This window comes from Pelodiscus sinensis, chromosome 5 (assembly GCF_049634645.1).
Source record: "Pelodiscus sinensis isolate JC-2024 chromosome 5, ASM4963464v1, whole genome shotgun sequence".
Taxonomy (NCBI): Eukaryota; Metazoa; Chordata; order Testudines; family Trionychidae; genus Pelodiscus; species Pelodiscus sinensis.
The window spans coordinates 75,688,302-75,702,473 of NC_134715.1; the positions used below are offsets into that span (position 1 = coordinate 75,688,302).

The window sequence follows — 14,172 nt, forward strand, 5'->3', positions numbered from 1 at the left end:
CAACTTTTTGCTTAAAATGTCAAAAAAGAAAGGAAGAAAAATAAATGAAGGAAACAAGAAAGAGGGGAAAGGTATGAAATGGGAAGGGGTGGGGGAGGAACCGCCCTCCAGTCCGAATGCTTTGGGGGTCATGGAAATGCAGGAAAAAATGTGGTCACAAGTCAACTCTGATTTTTGTTCTTAACTCAGGATATGCTCAGATACTCTTACTGTAATGGGAACTGTGTTAAAAATCTAAACAATATGATTTAATTCTAAGGACTTGTTTTTGATGATGAACCCACCTTTGCAGGGTTTTAGATTGTGTTGCCTAGCTCATCACATCCAGCTTGGCCTCATGTATTTTTTCCTAAGGACTCTAGCAGTGACTCTAGCCATTTCAGCTGATGCTGTCTTCTTGGGGGGAAAGTTGACATGTCACAGTGGTGATTTCTCCAGGCCCTTATTGGTGATTGCTTGGCTGTCCTCATAATTTTTAGGTATATCATTATTCATATTAATCAACAAGAACTATGCAAAAGAGGTTGGTAATTTTATGGGAAAAAGGGTACTGATAAACTAATGTAATAATTCTATATTTCTATGTTTATTTATCAGGAAGTTGCTAGTGGAAAGATAACTCATCATCTGGATTTGCAGTGCAATGGAGACCAATAATATATAGGCCTGTATTGGTGCAGACAGCCTGGTTCTGGAATCCAGAACACAATAGAAGCTTTTTATATATAATGGGTGGGATTTGGATAATCAGAATAAGACAGCTGATTAGATAAGGAATTAGTCTTTCTAACCAAAAAACAGGATATCTTGCTTATTGGAGACTGGTGAGCACAAAGAAGTAAAACTTGCATATTTTGGCAGCTGTTTCCAGCTCCAATTCAGCTATTCCATTCAGCTTCTTTCATTTAAAAAGAAGTTAGAACCATAGACAATAAAAAATTGAGAACATGCTGGTTATTGAAAGCAAATCAACTGAGGAATGAATTTTCAAAAGCTGTACATTGTATCTGTTCTTTTTATAAAGAATGTTTTCTTTATGACCTTTTGCAGCTTAGTATTTAACATTTCAAAGAACTTTGGAGGACTGTGTGTAGGCTGTGCCTTCAAGAAGCAATCACCAGGGATTTAAACTATTGTCATCAGTTGCCCAGAAGCTGAAAAATGTAGGCAATTTTAATCTCAGCATTTTTAATCCCAACCTTTTGTGTTCAGATTAGGAGCACAGGGGAATATATATGAGGGGCGTTAGCAGAAGTTTTTTTCTTTTGGCGGTTCAATAATAGCATCAGCCTTTGGAAATACTTTTCCTCCTATTGTTTTTTCTTTCAATGAGTGAAATCTGTGGAGTTTAAGTACTGCTGAAATGAGTAGGGGATCAGTACTGTAAAAATATAGGTGCTTCTGCTTGCAGATGTTTGCTCCATAGGCAGTTGAAGCAAAGACCCATAAATGTCTCCCTGATGACTTACCTTTGTTTCATTTTTAAACAGAACGTGTCTCTGTTTCTTACTGGATCCAGCATTCAGCACAATGTTGGGAACTATCCTTGAAAAGAGAAGGACTTTGAATCCATAGGACTTAGAGGGCAATCTTCTGCTCTGCTTTATAGGTGTGGTGGGAGGGAGAGGAAGATGGTAGTTCCATCAAGGAAGTGATTGAGTGCATGCAAGTGGAGTTTCCGTTACTCTTTCACAGAACCGAAGATGGTTTTAGAATGAATACGTGATTAATCTCCGAATACCTGGAGAAAAGAGCATTTTAAGTGTGTGTAGCAGGGTTTGTCATTCCTTCAGAGTTTATAGGATTATTAGAATGACTAATGACATTTACCTCAGTTAACTAAAAAAGTATTGATTTCAGTTTGAAAGTGATCAGTTTTTAATGAGAACTCCTGAGAAAGTATTCCTCAGTATCTGTATAATTTCTTTGGGTGAGAATGTTTATGCTAAGAAATGTGGGATATGAAATTTCTTCTAAAATCACCTAATTTAGGTTTTGATTATTTAAAGGATTTTTTTAGATTTCTTAAGTACAAATAGTTTCCTGGGCTTCACACAAATGTACAGAAATGTGAAAAACATTTACTTTGGAAGAAACATGATCCTTTGCTGTTCCTATACACTTGGTTTGCTCAATAGTTGATGAAGTAAGTAATCTTTTACCAGGAAGCATTGAGGATTTTATTTTACAGCGCAAGAGTGGCTTTTAATTATATATTTCAATGTCGCTGTTTCTCTGTGGCTATGGCAATAGCATTCCTGTGTAATAATCCACTCACACTTCATGGTGTTGGCAAGTTTCTGTTCTCACTCTTTACTTTGGAAGATTTGTATGTTGAAAAATTCACACTAGGGCTTGTTCTCATCCCCAGTGTGACACTTCCTTGTTTTCTGTTAGGAGTGCAGTTTTTTTCAGATGAGGCGTTATATCTAGGCTCCGTCTGTACAACTTCAGGAAGAGTTAATGATCCCATAGCAGGCTTCAGACAAGCTAAGAGAAAACCCTTCCATGTTAAGGATGTTAAGGACTAGTTAAGCACTAAGGACTAGGATGTTAAGGACTAGTCGACTATCCGATAAGCAAATGCTTAACAGATAGTCAGTTGACTAGGTGATCCCCGCCCCCCCCCCCCCCATTGCCTCTATCGGATAGGTCAGCCAGGTTCCACATGGCATTTCAAATCAGCAGTGCAGCATGGAGCCCTAGGTCAGCGGGGGACTCTGAGTCCCCCACTGGCCCCAGGCTCCATGAGGGTGCTTCCGCTTTGAAATGCACAAAAGCCTCCACTGGAGACTTTTGTGCATTTCAGAGCTGGCATGCCCATGTGCAGCCCAGAGTCAGTGGGACATCCTGCTGGCCCCAGCTGCAAGCGGAGTTCCGCATTTCTCCTTTGAAATGTACAAGAGCCCCAGAAGAGACTCTTGTACATTTCCAGGGAGCCATGCAGCAGTGCTTATCGACTAGTTGAGTAGTTGATGGAAATTCCATCGACTACTCAACTAGTAAATTAATCGCTAGGTAACATCCTTATTCCATTCTAGGTAATGCTTTTTCTTGTAATTTAAAAAAAGAAGAAGAAATAAACTGAATATAGTGTATTGCCGCGTTTCCATGGGCTGGTGGTCTTGCTTTCACAGTTTGCGTTATTATGTTAAATTAAAACAAATGTATTTTCTTTTGCATAATTTTTTTTTAATTAAGAACTTAAAAAAGTTGTGATGAGAAGATGTAGGTTTTGTTTATGCCCCATTATTATACTCTTGGTAAATGGCCCTCCCTTTATCCTCTTCTTGAATGTAAAGCACATACACCAAGGGGGAAGTACTCAGAAAAATACATTCAGATATGCAAGCATAAGTTGTGCCTGTAATTTCCTCCACAGCCCATAAACATGACAGTGGAATCATCTCTGGGTTTATGGGTGAGTAATGTGAGTGTTGTTACAAAGGAGAATTGGAACACGATTCAGAAGGACAACATGCCATGGTAGTGGAGAATACACTTGGTAAGCATTCCTGTGATATGTAGGTCCTCCCTTTCCCCCCACATAAATGGCACCGGGGCAACAAAAATAATGCAGGTGGGACCTCCTTGGTCCAGCACCTTTGGGACCTAACCGGTCCCAGATGAGGGATTTTGCTGGACCATGGGAGGTCATTGCTGGTTATCCCCCTCCCCTGCCCTGCTACCAGCCCCTTCCAACCCTGGACTGGCTGCCGGCCAGCTCTCTGCCTCTGCTGGTCCCCACATCCCCTTGCCTGCTACACTGGGCAGCCCAACTCCAGCCCACTCGCAGCATGTCAGGCTCCCAGTCCCACCAGGAAGTCCCACTATGGTACACTAGGCTCCAATCCCACCGGGCAGCACAGCTGGGGCATGCCGAGCTCCCAGTCCCGCCAGGGAGCCCCGCTGCTTTGCGCCAAGCTCCCCCTGGCACCCAGGCAACTCAGCAGGGTCGAGCCTAGCAGCACTGCTGTGGTGCGCCTGGCAGCACTGCTGTGGTGCGCCTGGCAGCACTGCTGTGGGAAGCTGGGCTCCCGCCCCGCTGGCAGCTTGTTGCTGGCAGCCCACTGCCCTGCCAACCTGCTGTGCTCTTAACCGCCAGCTCTGCGCCAGGACTTTTTGCTTCACATGGTCCTGCTGGGCCATGGATGTTCCAGGACCAGAGAGTCTCGGTTTTCAGAGGTTCAACCTGTAGAGCAATCACAACTCTCCACTTGCAGTTCATCATTTCATGGCTGTTGTAAGTGTGGGAGCATAGTAAATGTGCAACCCTGGCACCAGATCCAAAGTTTATTGAAATCAATAGGAATTTTTCCATTGTTTTAAATGGGTTTTGGATCAGGCCCATGGTAAGCGACCTGCAGTTGTCCCTGCTCATGGGCCCTATCTTTTGTGCTGTCCTCGGGCAATGTCCATATTTATGTGAGGTTAGACCCAGCAATCGCTGGCATTTTGATTAATAGTAGTGTTTATTTCTGTGGTCCATTTTCCTTCTAAGTATGTATGTTAAAGCTTCAAGAGTCTGCTTTAACTTCCAACATCTCCACTGTAGCAGGGAAACAGTTCTTACAATTGAGCCTCTGGCCATTTCCTGGTTCACCCCAGGTGTTTGGTGTACATAGGAAGCATTCTGAATCTATACACTGCCTCTATATAAAAGTGCTGGGATTAGTGTGCGGCATAAATTTGGGATCAGCATGTAGCTTTCTTTTTATTTCCTCCTTTACTTGGTACAGCTTCATCATTTTCTCTCATCTGTGCGATAGCAGAGTCAATGGAAGGATAAAGCTCCACTCTGTGCTTTATTGAGAATATCTTAGGGTTGCATAAGTGAGGCAAAGCCACAACTTCAATCAGTATTAAAGAAGTTTCTTCCATAGCTCCCTCTGCTGTGTAATAAGAGATTAATTGACCCGATAGAAAGTGCTTGGCTTTGCTATTGTTCAATAGCCCATCTTTATTTCCCAACATAGGAATGACATGAGATGCTAAAAAGGAATTAGGTTTTATCTGAAACCTTGTAAAATATTCAAGGATTACTGACCCACGAAGATATGGTGATAAATTATTTGAGACTCTTTAATCTAGGATACACCGTGCTCCCTTCCTCCAGAACATTATGTGGAAATAAAGTATTTTCAGTGTTACACATCTCTGTGTTAAACTCTGTGAAGAGCCTCAAGTAATACGAGGAGTATTCATGCTTAAAGGTGTTTAAACTTTTTTCCAAACTTAGAGGCTTTCCTATCCTCGTAAAAGTTTAAAAACCCTTTCGTTTATACATGATATATATATAATATATATGTTATATACTTATAACCAAGGATTTTTAAATTGAATTTAGTGCCTAGTAGTTCAACAAATGCTCCATGGAGTTTTAGCAGCTGTCAAGATTTAGTTCCCTTGATATGTAGTTTTAAACTGTCCATCAAACATTTGTTGGCTCATTTGCAAATGTGCCTCTGGTGTTTTGTTCAGGTTTGTGTGTGTGAAAGGGGAATACTTTTCTTCTGTATAGGAGCTTGGAATTTAAAAATAAATGTGTCAGTGAATGGTAATTGCTGAAATATACAGAAATTGCCCACTTAGTGTAACTACATGCTTCCTTTTAATTTTGGAATGTTATTTTTTTTTTAAAGGAACAAACTCTGAGTGCCAATTAATTTCTTTAAGGGGGAATGGGGAAAAAGGCAAAGAAGTTTATGCATAATAAGTCTTTGAAAAACAGTGATAATATGTAATGGGTTTTACTACTACTAAAGATTTATTAGATATTTATTTTTATCCTTTTTAACATCCCATTGCAGTTGGTTAAAGTTGTATCTAATTTATAGTACAGCTGGCTCCTGCATATCAATTTGTTACTTAAGTATCAGTGTACTGAAGATATGTGACACCAGTGGAAAACAAGAAAGTTGAGGTCGACATTTTTGGCACATCCTTCACTATTATTTCTTTTGTGCAAGCAATCACGAATGAACTGAACTGTTACTACTCCAGTATTCCAAGTTTTTGATTTTTATTATATATGAGAGGTTTAATAAGTTCTTGGCTGTTTAAAAGTCTGCATAGAATTCAGTTTTTTTCTTTGTCCAGCTTGTATCTAAAGGCAAAATACCACATCCTTTCCCTCTTGATTTACATGCTTCACAACTCCATGATAATTAGGAGCTAATAGCTTGTATCAAGAGAAGACTATAACATGTAAAATGTATTCCCTTTAGTGCCAATCTGTGTTTTCGAGTAACCTGGGCTACCCAGATTAACACTCCCTTATCTATTGTCTTCTGTACAGAAGAAACCATGAATGCAATAAAAAAGTCTGGAGTGGAAACACATACAGGAGGGCCTTTTTTCCCTTAGAAGGAGTAGGGGAAAGGTAGGATTTACTTTAAAGCTTTGCTAGCTAAAATAAATACTGGACTGTATAAGTTAACACACAGAAAAATTAACGGGTGAAATACAGCATGTGTGCAGCAGCAGTGCATTCCTGTCATCACATGTTCCTGAAACATAACAGTGAGAGAAATATGATCTGAAACTAGCTTTAGAGGTGGTGTAATTAACCCAGGATTATTACCATAGTATAATATAACTTGATATCATTCAAGAGTTAGGCTGCAAGGTTGTAAGAAACTTGAAATATTTTCCCCTCTTATTTTTGAAAATTTCTTCTCACGATTGACTTGTGGATTCTCTCTCTCTCTCTCTCTCTCTCTCTCTCTGTGTTTTCACTGCCACAATATACAACTTGATATCTAAAAGTAGGATTGAAGTATAACAGATATAAGAACATAAAAATGGCCATATTGGTGAGACCAAAGGTCCATCTATCTCAAGACCCTGTGTTCTGACAATGGCCAATGTCAGATGCTCTAGAGCCGTGGTCCCCAACCCGGGTGCCCCGGCCCCGGCCTTGGCCCCGCCCCCGGGGGCGCCGTGCGTGCCCTGGCCCTGGCGCCGGCCCCGACCTTGGCCCCGCCCCCGGGCGCGCGGCGCTTACGGGGGAAGAGCCGGCCCCGGGCGCACGGCGCTTACGGGGGGAGCGCCGGCCCTGGGCGCGTGGCGCTTACGGGGGGGGGCGCCGGCCCCGGGCATGCGGCTGGGGGGGGCCGCCCCTGGGCGGGCAAGTGTCCCCGCCCCCTGGCGCCCGACAACCTGAAAAGGTTGGGGACCACTGCTCTAGAGGGAATGAACAGAACAGGTATTCAAGTGATCCACCCCCTGTCACCCCTTCCTAGCTTCTAGGAAACAGAGGCTAGGGACACTATCTTTACGCATCCAAGCTCATAGCCATTGATGGACCTATCCTCCATGAACTTATCTAGTTCTTTTCTGAACCCCTTTATAGCCTTTGCCTTCATAACATCCTCTGGGAAAGAGTTCCATAGGTTGACTATCGTTGTGTGGAAAAATACTTTGTTTTCTTTTAAACTTTATTGCCTATTAATTTAATTTGGTGACCTCTAGTTCTTGTGTTAATACTTCCATATTCGCTTTCTCCACCCCAGTCTAGATTTTATAGTCCTCTATCATATCCCCCTTTTAGTCATCTCTTTTCAAAGCTGAAAAAGTCCCAGTCTTAGTAATGCTCCTTATATGCCAGCTGTTCTATAGACCTGATTATTTTTGTTGTCCTTCTCTGAACCTTTTCCAATTCCAGTATATCTTTTTTGATAGGGTAACCACATGTATATGTAGTATTCAAAATGAGAGCATACCATGGATTTATATAGAGGCAATAAGATATTTTTTCATCTTATCTGTCCCTTTCTTAATTCTCAACATTCAATTAGCTTTTTTGACTGCTGCTGCAGACTGAGTGAATGTTTTCAGAGAACTAGCCCCAATGACTCCAACATCTCTTTCTTGACAGCTAATTAGGACCTCATCATTTTATATGTATAGTTGGGGTAATGTTTTCCTATGTTTCTTACTTTGCATTTATCAACATTAAATTTCATGAGCCATTTTTTTTCTCAGTCACCCAGTGTTATGAGATCCTTTTGTAGCTCTTTGCAGTCTGCTTGGGACTTCACTATCTCTGGCTTTTATTTTTTCTACTAGCTTCTCTCCCGTGTTCTTAGTTTTTTTCTATCTTATTATTTTTCTTTTCTTCTGTTACTATACTTTTGCTCTTCTTCTTACTGCTTTTTTGTGCTTTCAGCTGCCTGTATTGATTTCTCTGTTTTCTCAGTTTGTCTTCTGCTCCACTCTCTTTTTGTATTTTCTGCTATCCTTCAGTTTTCTCCTTAGTCTCATCCATACCCTTTTTTTCTCTCTCTTCTGTCCATATGTCAGATTTTTAATGGTGTATTTGATTCACACTCTGTTCCCATAGCCTGTTCTCTTCTTGGGACCTCTGTGGGGAGAAGAGGCCTAAAAAGGATACATGGTACCACAGTCTAAGGAGCATTCCACTTTCCTTGGTGCTGCCTCATACCTGTGTACTGTGTGAGCCTGATGTTTTTTCTGTTTTCACCAAGACAGAAAAAAAAGTAACACCGGCAATAAATTCCTGGGTAGCTTTTGTGTTGCAGCTGCATAGTAACTTTAGGACAATGCTAGTCCACACCTCATCTTGAAATATTTAGAAAATCCTTAGTTTTATAAATACAACCAGGAGGCCAGGTTTTCCTTTGGAAACTGAATCTATTTATAGTATTCCAGCACACATGGTTACCCTCCTTCTATATTGCCTGTGTGGTAGTAACTACCATCTCTTCTGCAGGACAAACACAAACTCTCATATTCTTCCTTGCTTATTTCTACACACTTTGAAAGGATCCTTATAACATGCTAAGAGTATAGAGACTGAAGTTTCAGCATTATTTGCAGGGAATTAAGCGCTATACCAAAATTGATTCCTGTGATTATGTTGGAAGCTTGTCAGCTACCAAGCTCAGCCAATGGTAATAAAGCAAAGATACTTTAATTTCCTCCTTGTAAGACATCTGATTCACTATATGCAATAAACTAGGCAGGACAGTGAGGTAAAAATCAAACCTTCAGTACATGACCTAGACGTTTTGATGTTAAGATTCAGGTTCATTTTTTTCCTGAAAATGAGGGGTAAAGCTGTTCACATGCATCCTCGATTATTTCCCCAATTTCTGAAGTGGTCCCAGGCTGCACAGGAAGGGGTGAGGCATGGAGCAGAAGGGGTGGGGCTGAGATACTTCTGGGTTCCCCACCCCCCAGGTCCTAATTGGCCTCGGGGTGGAGGAGAAGCAGAGTCCTCACAGGCCAGATCCACCTACTTAGTGGGCCAGATCCAGCCCATGAAGGCCCTTTTTGCCCACCCCTGGTTTAAACCCTTGTTTCATTTAGAATCTGAGGCAATTGACACTATAAGCCTTGACAGCTAAAATGGCAGCACCCACTAACCCAGCTATTTTAGATGTTAGTTTTCTATTTGTGAATTAGTTTCTTACTTTTTAAATTTCAAAGAGGATCATAATGTTACTCAAGAATCTTCATTTTGCTAACCCTTGATTCATCATATTATACCGGAGAAGTCACTTGTTTTATAAATCAGAGAATGGTGTGGTCTGTGAACTGGAAATCAGTGACTTTTTGATTTCTAACTACAGCTTTAACACTGACATGCTATGTGATTTCATTCTGTCTCAGTTTCCCTATCTGTAAAACAAGGATAGTAATACTCAGGGCTTGACAAACCGCAGCGAAATCCACTCGCCAGCCCCGCACCACGCATGTGCCAGACCCGCACTGTGCATGCGCTCATGGCTTGTGAACGGGGTGACCGGCTGAAATCTACTCACCACGGGCGAGTAGATAAACGGATTTGTCAAGCCCTGGTGATACTTAAAAATGTCAAGGAGGGTTGAATATTACTGTTTATAAAGGGTTTTGATGATGTAAACTAGAGATGTAATAGTGCAGTCGATTAACTGATAAGCAAAAGCTTATAGGTTAATGCTATAGACCAGTGGTTCCCAACCTTTTTGAGCATATGGACCTCTTTTCAATCTATTAAAATTTCGCAGGCCCCTCCTCCTTAGGTGGAGGAAGAAAAGGAAAGAAAGACAAAAGTAAGTTGTGGGCCTGATCCTTATTTTTAAACTTTCCATGGACCCCCTGCAGTACTGTCGTGGACCATCAGGGGTCTGCAGATCACAGGTTGGGTACCATTGCTGTAGACTACAGCCGGCCTCCGAGTTCGACCGTTCGCAGTTACGACCTAAACTGTTGTAAATGGCGGACCCTGAGTTACAAATGCGATCCGAACAGCACGATCACGTGTAACTCTGTGGGGTCCGACTTATGAACAGACCAAGTTACGACCAATTGCTTTGTCTGTATCTGGTTCATAAGTCGGGAAGAGGCTGTATATGCATTTCCCCCTCTCTCCCCACCAGTAAATTTTTTTAGCAGGCTGGCCAGCAGTCCTGTCAGTCCTGGCTTTCGAAGGGTCTGGGACCTACCCCTGCTGTGGCTTTTCATTTAAAGTGTATTAGGAACAGGGCAGGCAGGCAGGCAGCCTGGCTCAGTCCTGGCTCACACTGGGTCCGGGATCTACCTCTGCTGTGGCTCTGCATTTAAAATGTATTAGGAGCCAGGCGGGCAGGCAGCCCAGTTCAGTTCCAGCTTACGCCAGATCCAGGAGCTCAGACCCACCCCAGACGGGCTGCTGCCATCTTGCGTTACTGCCATCTTGTGCTGAAGCAGCACAGGGCAACAGGCAGCTGGTCTGCAAGGGGAGCTGGTTTTAAACTGGCTCCCCTTGCGGACCAGCTCCCACCTGGCACCCTGCACTGCTGCCTCTGAAACAAAGGCAGCAACGCAGAGTGGCAGGAGCTCCTCAGGAATGAGGTTGGAGCACACTGGCTGCCAGCCCTGCCCCTGGGGACTATAGAATAGTCGATTGATAAAAATTCATGAGGTTACTTGACTATTCAATTAACCAATATTTAACATCCCTAATCTAAGCATTTCTATTACTTTTTTGTAATAGTTGTTTGCTCATTTTTAAATAACTTGTGAAAACATTTGAAACTGTTCTACAATTATTGCAAGTTATTGACCTTTCTTAACTCTCAGTAAACTCACAAGTAGTTCTAGTTGCTCAACATACTTTTTACCAAATAATAAAATAAATACAATAATTTACAAATTTCTATAGAATACATCCGAAGTATTTTATGTCATTCTCTTTGAATATATAAGACAGCATCTTTGAAGATAGTCTGCTTCTGGTAATTAAACAAATTAAGGGGGAACATGGATGTTAAGGCTGTAGGTTTCTTCTGTTCAACTCAAAACACTTCAGGATCTTTGTGATGTGTACACTGCTGATTCTGCCTTTCATTTTAATGATGCGTCAGGGATATCCGACCATCATTTTAATGATGCGTCAGGGATATCCGACCATCATTTTAATGATGCGTCAGGGATATCCGATCGTGTTAAGGGCATCCAGCAGTAACCGTCAAGAACAACAACTATACTTGAACCTGGTTTGTACCTTCTCCTTTTATTTTTTTTAAGTAAGGAAAGGACCTAGATTTAGAACCAGAGTCTTTCTCCTCTATATCTACTAGAGCAAGTCAGTAAAACCCTATTATCCTTTAAATGCCATTTGCAAGGGGCATTTTCCCTAGCCCCATTCTTAGCTGAATGTCATTACAAATTTGGTTGAAGCTCCTTCCCCCATTTCCCTCCAATGGAAACAGCCAAAACTTAAACTTGAACAGCAAGTTATACATTTGATTTTATATAGTACTACTAACACCCTTCGCTTCAAACAGATACAACATCAAGAGGAAACTTGATCGGATTCTTTTCTTCAAAAGGAGGAAAGCTTTCAGATATGTCAGAAAACTCCTTCCAGCTTGTGCCTACAAGGAATACAAGAGGGAGAGAAAGACCTAGATGGTCATGTTGATAAGGTGCTGCAAGTATGAGATGGCCTCTAAAACATGCTTCAGACAAAAATCTAAAACAGGAGCAAGGAGGGAGAGGAGAGGAGGTTGGTGTTTGTGAGGCAGTGTTCCCTGTAAACTGCCCCAGCAGCACAGCTTCACAGGTGATTAATCAGCCCCACCCACTCAGCAAGCTCCCTGTAGGGAACCCTGAGCCTCTGACTCAGTGGGGCTGATAAATCACCTGTGAAGCTGTGCTGCCATGCAGTTTAGAGGGAACACTGTTTGAGGGTGTATTTATTTGAACAGAAATCTGACTTGACTTTTTATTCTGGGACAAATATATAAATTTGCTCTAAATTATATCAGGACAAAAATGCAGCCTATGTCATGCTAGGGTCCCAAAGCAGTAATCCTGGAAACACACATACTCATTCAGAAGAAAAGATGTGATCTGATATTAACCATATAAAATGCATATTGCCATAAAATATCCTGTATCAGCTGTACATGGAACTTACCAGGAAACTAAATAGTCAGGTTACCTTGTAAGATATGTGCACTCTTTAAAGTAAACAAAAGTAAAATGCAATAAATTACTGTCCATGTGTTTCTCAGGCTCAGAAAAAAATTAGAATTAAATACTCTGCATATCAGTGGCTTGAGTATATGCACCTTTGTGTTTAATGTAACTATTCCTTATATCCCCACTCTTTCAGGGCAAACTCTAAAATTTAATTTAGTAATTTTCAGTAGGGAATAATTTAAGGATGTTAAATAGCAGTTAATTTATTAGTCGAGTAGTCAATGGAATTTCCATCGACTACTCAAGTAGTCTATAGGCACTTCCGCATTCCTCCTTTGAGATATACAGGAGCCCCCGCTGGGGTTCTTGTACATTTCAAAGGAGGAATGCGGAACTCCATGTGCAGCCCGGGGCCAGCAGGAAGTCCCACTGACTCCAGGCTGCACATGGGCGTGCCAGCTTTGAAATGTACAAGAGTTCCCAACATGGGCTCCTGAGCATTTCAAAGAGGAAGTGCCCTCACGGAGCCTGAGGTCAGTGGGGAACTCAGAGTCGCCCACTGACCCCAGGAGCCATGCTGCGTTGCTGCTTTGAAATGCCACGTGGAGCTTGGGGTCAGCTCGGGACTCCCCAGCTGATTATGGGTTCTGCGCAGCATTTCTCCAGATCCCGGGAATGCCGCATGGAGCCCAGGATCATCTGGAGTCCTCAGCTGACCCCGAGCATCACATGGTGTTGCCACTTAGAAACGCTGCCTCAGTGTTTCAAAGGGGCAGCGCCGCACAGCTGATCCGGGGACCAGCTGTGTGGCGCTGCCACTTTGAAGTACCCCTCTTTCCCCTCCCTTGCTGCATCTGTCTGATAGAGGCAGTAAGGGGGGAGAAAGAATCGACTAGTCGACTCGACTGTCCGACAAGCACTTGTTTCAGATAGTTGACTAGTCCTTAACATCCTAAGAATAATTATGTGGAAAGCCAGTATCAGGATCTCACTGCTTGTATGGTCCTTCTTGGTTGTCAATATCTTATTTTGCTTCTTCACTTTCTCTTATTTCTTGGTCTTATTTCCCCGCATTATTTACTCCGTTTAGACCTTTGCTTCAGCCTGCCTCTTTTTCCTAATTTATTTTTTTGTTTGTTTTACCTGTCTAGCAATTCTTTTATTTTTTGTGGAGCAGTAGAATGGCAGCTCCGTTTTTCCTGTGCAGAACTGCATTATTATGAAGCCATAAAAAAACAGACCTGAATATAAGCCTTTGTCTAGGCTAGGAAAAAGTTTGAGTTTGTCAATGATAGGTAATGTGATCTGGCTCACCCTCACCTAAATTTAAACATATTTTTCCTAATGTAGATTCAGGGAACATCATTAGCTCAATTTTACAGCCTAGGATTTTTGCTATGACTCGCCATGTATATGAGGCAGCAGCACAGGGCAACAGGTAGCCTGTCTGGAATTAGTGAACTGATTAGTAAATTGTGTACTTTAAAAAAAAAATTCTTTAATTGCTTTTTTTTTTAAATGAAACTCTTGGTCATATCTTTGCTGCTCTTCATTTTCATGTTGACTTGAATTCACAAAGGAGAAGCGTCAAAAGTATGCAATACAGAAAAATGACCAGAATATCCATCTGTTAAATTTTTACATATATTGGTTGGAAAATAAAAGTGAATGGCAAAGAATCCCTCTCTGTTTCATTTTCAAAGCTGTCTGTAGAGTTTTAGTCATGTAATTCCTACTCACGTTGAGAGGGGCATATAA

General features: G+C 41.8%; 1 protein-coding gene across 10 annotated transcripts in view; it reads left to right on the plus strand.

The window, feature by feature from the left end:
• STOX2 (storkhead box 2) overlaps positions 1-14,172 on the plus strand; it is a 229,832-nt gene that overhangs the window by 92,505 nt on the left and 123,155 nt on the right. The gene's annotated exons all lie outside the window — the stretch shown is intronic.